General features: G+C 27.7%; 1 long non-coding RNA gene across 1 annotated transcript; it reads left to right on the top strand.

Moving 5' to 3' along the window:
* The first annotated feature begins 369 nt into the window (after positions 1–369).
* On the top strand, positions 370–6,518 carry LOC147807429 (uncharacterized). The gene is made up of 3 exons (XR_015434480.1): positions 370–798; positions 1,619–1,662; positions 5,222–6,518. It is a non-coding gene; the product is annotated as an uncharacterized LOC147807429 (long non-coding RNA).
* Positions 6,519–10,252: the final 3,734 nt, after the last annotated feature.

The raw sequence follows: 10,252 nt of genomic DNA, 5'->3' as shown, positions 1-10,252 counted from the left end.
TATTTAAATTAAAGTAATTTTATAATAAAAGTAATTTTATAATAAAAGTAATTTTATAATAAAAGTAATTTCATAATAAAAGTAATTTTATAATAAAAGTAATTAAACAATAAAACTTGTTTTCATTCGTTTATTCTTTATTTACTTATTTATTTCTTTTATTTACAAAAATTATTTTAATCAAAGTCATGATGAGAAAAGAATATTATTGATTGCATCGATCACTTTAAATTTTATTATAAGTTGTTTTTAATTTTTATTTATTTCTTATTGAATTTATACTAAACTAGAACTATGTTGCTCCTAATCGAAACAAATTTATCAATTCGCAAAATAAATTATTTAGTTTAGGTTTCAAACGACTTGGTAAAAAAAGAAATATGTTTACATAAATTGAAAATTGATATAAAATCTTAAAAACTTTTTACCTAAACCAAACTTAAATCTCTCCTTCATAAATTTATAAATTTCATTCCGTTTTTGAAATTTGTAGTTTAAATCATAAAACAAAATAAACTTTTATGAAATAAATAAATAAATTTGTATTGTAACAATATAATTAATTTAATTCAATTGAAAAGAGCGATTAATGCAGAAACGAAAGGGAATCACGCAAAAAGGCGAGAATCGATCTTAGTCGTTCGTTAAATCTATAAAAAGCTACTGACACTCCGAATTTATCAGTTTTTTCAGTTCGTTCCGTTCTTAGTGTGAACTTCAGCCAATCACATTTCTTCAAACTTTGTTTACATTTCACCTAGGCATGGATGATCATGGAAAAATTGGCGGTATATTTTAGTAAGTGTATTTTTGTCTTTATTTCTTGCTTTTATTAACATATTCTTTATTTACATATTTTCTAGTTACAGAAATGTTAAAACGTATTCTTAAGCAGTAGTTATAGATTAAGTAATCAAGACATATTATAATATTCTTGAATTATTACTGCATGTGCTTGCATTAGGGTTACGACTTAAACTCCATTGCTTGAGAAGAAAATATTTTTAATTTTTTTTTTCTTTCCTGCATTTCTTTCTTAATGAGACTTTATTAAAAACACTTTGTTCATATGTTATTTACATAAATTCTCATTATTATCATGTGATCACCGTTTTTAACAAATTAATTATTTGTTAAGTTGTATATTCAGCCTTTCATCCCTTCAGTGGGTCGATAAAATGAGTACCAAGCATGCTTGGGAACTAACACTGGGGGTTCCGCGTTCGGCTGACCACCTGACCGGAACATATGCTCCTGCACCCCAGAGCCCAAGGTCAAGAAAACTGAGATGGGCACAGTCGGCCTTGGCCCTCTTAATGGGCTGTCGCGCCACTGAGTTAGTTTAGTTAGTTAAGTTGTATATAATATTTTCAAACTTTGAATTATATTTTAATTGTAAATTATTTTGTTATTTTTAATGTTTAATTTTATTTTAAAAATTTTAAGCATGTAATTTAAATTATATTTTATTAACTGTTGGTACCCTGAAGTTTCAGTAAAACTAAAATAGCATTTTAGAAATAAAGCAGTTGATACTTAAAAGTTTCATTAACTACTTAATAGCTTGCATATATTTTGTTTACTATTGTATACTTTCTAAATAAATTTTTTCTTTCAGAAATGATTTGGAAAACTTATTAATTCCTTGTAATTTCCATCGAGGTATGTTTTCTAGTTCTTTTCATATTCAACATGCACATTATTATTGAAATTGTTTTTGTTTTTTTTAATTTGATGGTTATTTTATCCTTTATAAATCTACATTTGGGGATATTTCAGTGTCAGGATCTGTTGTCCCCGCTACAACTGTCAAGACGCCAAAAGGATTTTAAACTTGCTAATTATATTTTTTATTTATATATATATTTATTTTTAAAAAAGACAAGAAGAGATTTGCCTGGGATGACTGCAAATTATACTCTTTAAAGTGGTCCTCTTATTTAATGTTTTTGTTTTAATTTCTCTCAGACTGCTACCCGAAAGTTGCGGTGATTTGTTTGGCTGAGTCTCCAGAATTCTGAAAGTGTTAGTTGGCAGCCCTGCATTCATTATATTCATATCTTGGTACATAAAAGTGATACAGTGTTTTTTTAAGATATTCAATTTGTTAATAAATTGAATTAGTGAAAAATTTTTTGTAAGTTTTCGTATTGTAGTAACAATTTAATAAAAATAGAACTGAATGCTTCCTTAATTTTAATGAATGTAAAAAGTATATGCAAATTTATTTCTGAGTTCAGCCACTGAATAGTTAAATTTTTAACTTTACGTTTAAATTTTGTTTGTTTAAAGCCTTTATGTTCTTTGTCATAATAATAAATTTAAATGCTAAGCTTTAGACGAAGTTATGAGCTGAACTGTTTTAAAACTATCATATTGAAATTAAAATGGTAAGTTACTTCAGATCATTCATACTTTAATTTTTTCATAGAGTCAATATGAAAAGTTGGTTGGTAATGTGCTTCCGTGATGTGGGCGCTGGTGATTTCATTTGAGTTGTCGACAAGATTGGGTAGTATGAGCAATACCTATGTTAGACATTACCTTCCCTTTATTTGAAATAAATCTCTTTCAAATTACTCAAAAATACTAAAATTTGGTGGACCATTATTTTTTCTTACTAGGGTGCGGGAAATTTTGCAGTTCAAATCTTGAATTTTATAATTTGATCTAAGTTTAAATTGGACAGTTGAAAAATTGAGTATATTTGTAATTGATTGGTATAGTAGGTGGTTGAAAAATAAGTATTTGCAATTGTATTTCTCATAACTAATAATTATTCTGAAAAATTGTTTTACTGTATAAATTTGCCTATATAATTTGGATAATTGTTTATTCGTAATATAAATAAATTTTTTAAAATCTTCTATTTATTTACAGTCTGCGCGTTTCAATAGCTAATCTGTAAATTAACATCATACAGTGTTTGAAATTTTAGTTTTTATTTATTTTTAAATTTTCTGCAACCTTATAGTATCAAATTAATTCTCATCTTGCAAATTAATACTTCTTAATTTTGTTTACAATATATGTCATACTTATTTTGAACAAAAGTATGGTATTACGTTTCAAGATCTTAATTATAAGGTTAAATATCGAGTCTAATTTCCTGTATGTGTTGTGTGTGTTACACTACACAACAGATTTTTTTTTAAATGTATGATTGAACAGTTCCTGAATATTTGTAACATTATTTATATACGCACATATTTTATTTGAATTTTTGTAAGAATCGCATATAATTTGAATTGTATGAAATCTGTTTTTTGTGCATTCTGGATCTTTGTCTAAGTTATTTACACCTGTAACAGCTAGTTTTTGAGTTTTTCAAAAGCATAAAAGTTAATTAAAATTTGGAGTAAATGTAGTACAGTACCCTATTAATATAAATACAGTGCCCGCCGCTAATAAAATCACCGGATAATAAAATCAGCCGCTTTATAAAATCAAATCGGCAAGAACCGAATCGTTACAATATTAATACATGTTAAAAACATCCTTTAATAAAATCAATGCCGCCGCTTTTTAAAATCAAAATTTTGACTACAAAATAAATCAAAGGTGCACTATTTCAGCTTTTTTTGTTCTTATTTATAAAATTTTATTTTTTCGAAGTTTTAAGATTTTTTTTAGAAGAAGCAACAGTTACTCACAAACCTGTGAAACAGGTGTGGTTAGCACTTTCCTGCTATATACATAGTGTAAAAGTTAAGGAAAAATGCGGGTGGTAAGCGGCGAGTTCATAGAAATCAATTTATCAATGTTAATTTCTTGACTTGAATGAAGTTTGGAGAAACCTATCTCACTCAACAGGGGGTCGAATTCTTATCTTACTTTTTATTGAATGAACCATAGAAGGGAGAGAAGTTTCTTTTGTTATCTATTTTAACAGAGAACATCAATAGATTTCCAAAAACTGTCTGTGCACATGTTCCCTATTATTTAAGCCGTTTGAGTAAATTATAGTTAGAGCACATATCATTTTTAAGTTCGTTTGGTGTTAAATTTTCTCAGCATGCCAAAAAGGAAGGTTTTGAGTTTTAAAGATAAATTCGAAGCATCGCAAAACTATGATAAGCTTCCTAAATGTAGTCAACGTGAAGCTACAAGATGGAGATGGGGCTCATAACTGTTTCGAAGAAATGATCAGCAATGAAGAAAATGAAATGGACGAGAATTTTTCATGTTACGTAGCTATTGACGATAACCTGCAAACATCAGGAGAAAAATCTGATTCTAAAATTGTTACAGACATCAAAAATTGCAAAGTTATTTCCCATCAAGAAATAGAGGAATCAGACTCAGAAGATGAAATAAACTCACCAGTGCCATCTTCAATGGAAGTCAGAAAAGCACTTAATGTATTGCGGCAAGCTGTAGAACAAAGAGGAGGAATATCGAAAACTATAAAAACTTCTATAAACTCTCAAATGATGTTGAAAAGTTAATTTTAAATACTGCAACTCAAGCAACCATTGATCGGTTTTTTGCAAAACTTTTGTAAATTTAATCTTATGTAGGGTTTTACTTTATTAAAATAATTAAATTAGTTAAAATAAAGCATTAATGCGGCCATTATTTCAGCTTTTAAAGCGTGTGCATTTAGAATATATCATAAATTATTTTTTTTTTTCTTCAAATGTTGAATCGCCTCTTAATAAAATCAGCCGCTTAATAAAATCAAAAGAGCATAAAACGAAAGTGATTTTAATAAACGGCGGGCACTGTACTATTATTTTTTTTTAAAAAAGTATAATGCTTTTCTAATTTCAATTAGTTTATATCAGCTGAAAAATATATGCATCCTATTTGTGTAACGGTAAAATTTATCATATTCATATGAAAAACTTAACACAATTAAGCTTTCAGTTAATATAACTTTGACTGACATTTTTAGCATTTTTCGTTGCCTATTTATTTATTAACATGATGTAAGAAAAGTTTAAAGCTTGTAAAAATTCTTTACTATTTGTATTCGTTTAATAATTCTTGCTGTCAATTTAATAGTTAGGAAAAAGTATACAAATGCCAAAAATGTCTTATGGAATTAACACTGCAATCTGAAATATTAACTTAATTAAATTAGCACTGTAATCTAAAATTTAGTATAAAAGGGTAAAGCATAATATTAAAAGAAAAAGCATACAATATTAAAAATGAGATTTTTTGAAATTGCTGTTTAGTCTGCACTTTCTGTTTATTCAAATTTTGTTTATATTAGGAACTCTAAATGGAGACATTGTTGCTGGCTCTTATTTGATGAAGTTAGAAAGATAATTCTACTAAGAAGTTTACATTAAAGAAATGTCTGAGGGATCCAGAAAACCACCAGCTAGATGGTTGGGTAACATCAAAGAGACTTGAAAATTGAGCTTTTAAGCCACTTCACGTTATTAGAACTACAATTCATTTCATTTGATTATAAGGATATTTTTTAGGCTATTGTGTTAATGTTTATATCAATTTAGTAATTGTGTAATTCTTATATCTTATTGAAGACTGAGTTTAAATTATGTCATATCCAATGTTTAAAATTTTTAATATTGTGTTGTGTGTTTTTATTCAGTATATATATTAATTATTATATTAATTATATCTTGTTGAGTTCACAACAATTGTGAGATAAGAAAAGCTTTCTAAGATTTAGGCTTATTTTAGTATTTATGAACATGTGTCGTTATATAAATAATTCACTCTTGAGATTTAATTTTTGTAGGCGATGACTTTTTTTTCCTAATTTAATTTTCAGATATTATGTGATAAGTAAATTATCATAAAAATTAAATACTTCAAATAGAAAATGACTATATCAAATCGTGCTTTAAGTCAAGGAATCTTAAGAAAAATGTCAATCGAAGAATGACAGAGTAAAATAATTCAAAATTTTTATTTATATTAGTTAATAACTTGTGTCATTTAAGCTTTTATTTGTAGCTATAATTACTACTCTAACCACTATTATGTTTGAATGATTAAAGTTGACTATAATTTAAATTTCAAATACAATCCAAAATTAAATTGGTTTGTATTGAAATCTATAGTAGCAAGCAAGTACATTGATCAAAATGTAACATAACTATATAATTATATTTTACAATGCCTGATTTCAAAGTAAATGAACAGTGTCAAATTAGATTCATTTCAAATATTTTTGTCGGCATTTTGAACATTATATGGTATATGTGTTATTTGCATTCAATTTTATTTATCAATTACAAATATAAACCAAAGTTAATTGATTTATATGAAATCATAATTTTATAATTAGATTGTTTAAATTTATATTTATAGATATATACACTTCACACAGTCTCCTTATTGTGCATATGAATTTGCATTTGTCAAACATTTCCGAGGCTTATTTAACAAAATTTATTTTGTCATTTCAAAGGATATGAAAATTAAAAAATAAGATTTTGACTTATTTTAGTCAGTTTTTGGCTATTCATTACATAATATTTCTAATCCCCAATCAATTTTCATAAAATCTGAAGAATGTATTTACACTTTTCTTATGTTGCTGCAAAACATTTTTCGTGTAGTATTTTAGATTCAAATATTATTGACAATTATTTCTAATTTATAAATTATTAAAAAAATTACAATTTTTTAAAAAAAAAACAGTTTATTTGATTTTTATAAGCATAATGCAAACTATAGCTTTTGACAAAATGTGAATTATGTTTCATAGGGGATGTTTTATTTCCCTGTATAATCCAGATAACTTTATTTATTTACTCGTATCAATGTTTTATTTTCCCATTCAGAGCAGTTCACTAACCTTCCTGTATCAAACTGTAGTATCTCACTATACTTGTGTTAAAAATAAATTGTTACACCATCCCGGTTTACTGGGTGCAGTACACTAGTGATACTGGGTTCGATATCATACTGGAATAAATTTTATACCAGCTTATGAAACACCGGTTCCGGTATGATACTGGTTCCAGTATCATACTGGGATCTATTTGATACTGGTTTATGAAACACCGGTTCCGGTATGATACTGGTTCCAGTATCATACTGGGATCTATTTTATACCGGCTTATGAAACACCGGTTCCGGTATGATACTGGTTCCAGTATCATACTGGGATTAATTTGATACCGGTTTATGAAACACCGGTTCCGGTATGGTACTGGGTTTGGTATTATACTGGATCCAGTATCATACCGGAACCGGTGTTTCATAAGCCGGTATAAAATTTTTTGTACTGGGAATTTTTTCCAATAGGGAAGGCACCAAATAAAATGATATTAGTGTTTGTGTGAATTCCAATCGGCCATTTTCGGCAAAAGCAAGAAATGTCACCAAACAATTCGATTTTTCCCCAACAACGAAAAAGTATTTACCAAATACGTGAATATTCTTTAAAGGTTTTTCATTGAAGTAGTTTTATTATTTTATTTATTTATTTATTGTAAAATATAATAACTATAAAGTACTTTTATGTTTAGTTATTTTTGAAAATAAACTGATACATATTATTTAAACTCATGTTTTAAAACATGTTTAACATTTCTTTTTTTTAAAAAAAAACTTTTCTCTTTTATTTCCGATTAAATATGCCCTGGCTACACTATGAAATGATTTAGTGTCATAATTCACGTTAACTTTCCTGGTTGACAGAACTTTACACAAGTACTATAAGATTAAACATTAAAAAAAAATTCGGAACAAAATCCTTAAAAGCAACATTTATTTTTCGTTTTTTTCTTCTCTTTTTTTTAAGTACAGAGTGCGGCCGCGAAGTAGTACACGTATATCCAATAAGTATTAAGGATAACAGACAGGCATAAAAAATAGTTATTAAAATCAGTTCTAAAAATGCAAAAAAAACTGTACATACAGCTGCAATGAAAGCTTTTTAAAGAAAATTATAAAACAAAAACAGTATGACTGAAATCAATTCTGATAAATATGGCATGTCTCTAAAATGATATTAACATAGTATCTCGTGTCTAATAGAACAGTTACAAAAACAAAAGAACATATTGTTTTTTTACTACTCATCATCCTATTATTGGTTGTTTTTGTACAGAAATCGACTCTTAGATATCGATTTTTTTTTGTAAACACTTGTGCTTTTTGTCACTAAACGTTAATGATTCGGTAATGTTTTGTAAGTCAATTGCGTTCAGCTTGTTTATTTTCTGTGGTCTAAAAAGCATTTAAAAATGATCTGAGAATTTAGTAAAATAAGATAATAAAACCGTGTTTTGAATATCATATATTTGTTTACTTTATAAATACAACGTTTCATGTTTAATTTTTAAACAAAATGGAATCTTTCCATTTCTTGTAAAAATAAACTTTTTTTCAACTCTTATTTTGTGTTTACTTCATATTTTGTCCGATCTTGTCGCTATTTTGCATTTCTCGAAACTCCAGAACAGTTGGGTGTTGAGTTCTGAAATCTGGGCATTGACTACGAGGAGCAATATCAGTCCACAACCCTAACAATCGTTTAAAAATTTTGGTTATTCCGTTCTGAAGAAATATTTGGGAAAAAAAATTTCGCATTAGCTTAACATTAACCAATGTTACAAGCAATTGCAAGTGATTCTGATTAACTTTTCTAGTTCGTTCTTAAAATGGTTAATTTTTAATCCTAAGTAGAGAAAATATGATATAAATTGATTATTTAAATAAAAAAACTTTCCCATAAGTTTGCACCACGAAAAAGTAATAAATTAAACATTGCGGGAAACTTTTAAAAATAGATATTATATAGTCTCAGATAATTTTCCAGATATCATGGTTATTTTATATAAAGTTTATATTAAAATATGCTAGCAAGAATTTTTTTAAGGAAAGCAGATGAAAAGTCGGTGGTTTACAAATAATGATAAGTACACCCAAGAAACCATCGACCCTTCCAAACCACAAACCGATTCTGATTTCTTACTGTTACCTATCAAGCCTCAATAACCCTAAGCTACATTAATGGAAATACAGAGCTTTAAGCTAATGCAAAGTGCTCGTTACAGTCCTTAATAATCTACAATCTAAACCATCGACTTTTCACCACCTGCTTTCTTTAAAAGTCTTATGAGAAATACTTGCCTCACATTTCAGGACAAACTTTATATAAAATGAATATAACAACTGGAAAATTTGCCAAAACAGTATAGACTCGATTTTTATGAGTTACGCATGATATTTAAGTTATTACTTCTTCGTGCAAACCTATGGAAAAGTTGACCTCTTTTTAAATTTTTTAAAGTTATTTTATTGTACACATCTGGTCTCAAAAGCTGCATAAATTTCATTCTAAGTCAAATCCAATTAATTTAGGTGGTAAAAAAAATTAAGAATTGAAAATAAAACATGGATATTAAACACATTTAAGACGATTTCTTGCAAAAAAAATATATTTTTAAAAAGTAGTTAAGAGGCTGTTAAAAATGCTTTATAGCAAATAATAAGATGTTCATAAAACTCGTAAAGAACACTTTACAGTTTTCCATATCTGTTAGGCTAAAACAATTTCATGACAAAAATTATTTTTTTTAGAAAAGATGTTTATTTTGCATTTAAAAACGCGTATTATAAGCATAACTATAAGCAAAATTGACTCGCACACTGCATAATCCTGTAATAGAACAGAAAAGGTCTGATATCCAAAGTTGCTGGAAATTTTCTCTATGTACAAGTACCTACAAAAAACTGTAACTCAGTTTATTTATTCTTTCTGTAACACGCCTACAGGAAAATGTTACAGTTTTTTGCCACAATGCATCTGCAGAAAAAATCGGCATATTACAGTTTTCTGCTGCAATGCAACCGCAGGAAAAATGTGTAAGTTATAGTTTTTTGCTGCAGTGCACCTGCAGAAAAAATCGGCATATTACTGTTTTCTGCTGCAATGCAACCGCAGGAAAAATGCGTAGTTTACAGTTTTCTTGTTATGCACCCACGGATAAAATCTGTATGTTAGTTTTCTTTAGTAATGCACTCTCAGGAAAAATCTGAAAGTCACATTTTTCTTTTACAATGCACCCAAAGGAAAAATATGTATGTAACATTTTTCTTCTGTCGTCACTCCGGAAAAAAACTGTAACTCAACGATATTTTACCGTAGGTACAGATGTTGTCACGTCGAAAGAATCAGTCTAGAAAGTCAAACATATTTATTGAGACACTTCGGGTACTACAAACATCTTTAAATTGAACGATTAGCTATAGATATCTATAAGAGTTAAGCTAGCTTTGATTCGAAATTTGCCTTCGTGATAAATCACTCAACTTA

Source organism: Parasteatoda tepidariorum, chromosome 6 (assembly GCF_982258835.1).
Source record: "Parasteatoda tepidariorum strain Cologne lab strain chromosome 6, Ptep-v5.0, whole genome shotgun sequence".
NCBI lineage: Eukaryota > Metazoa > Arthropoda > Arachnida > Araneae > Theridiidae > Parasteatoda > Parasteatoda tepidariorum.
The sequence above is the reverse complement of the archived record's forward strand: the minus strand, read 5'-3'. Positions and strand labels throughout refer to the sequence as shown.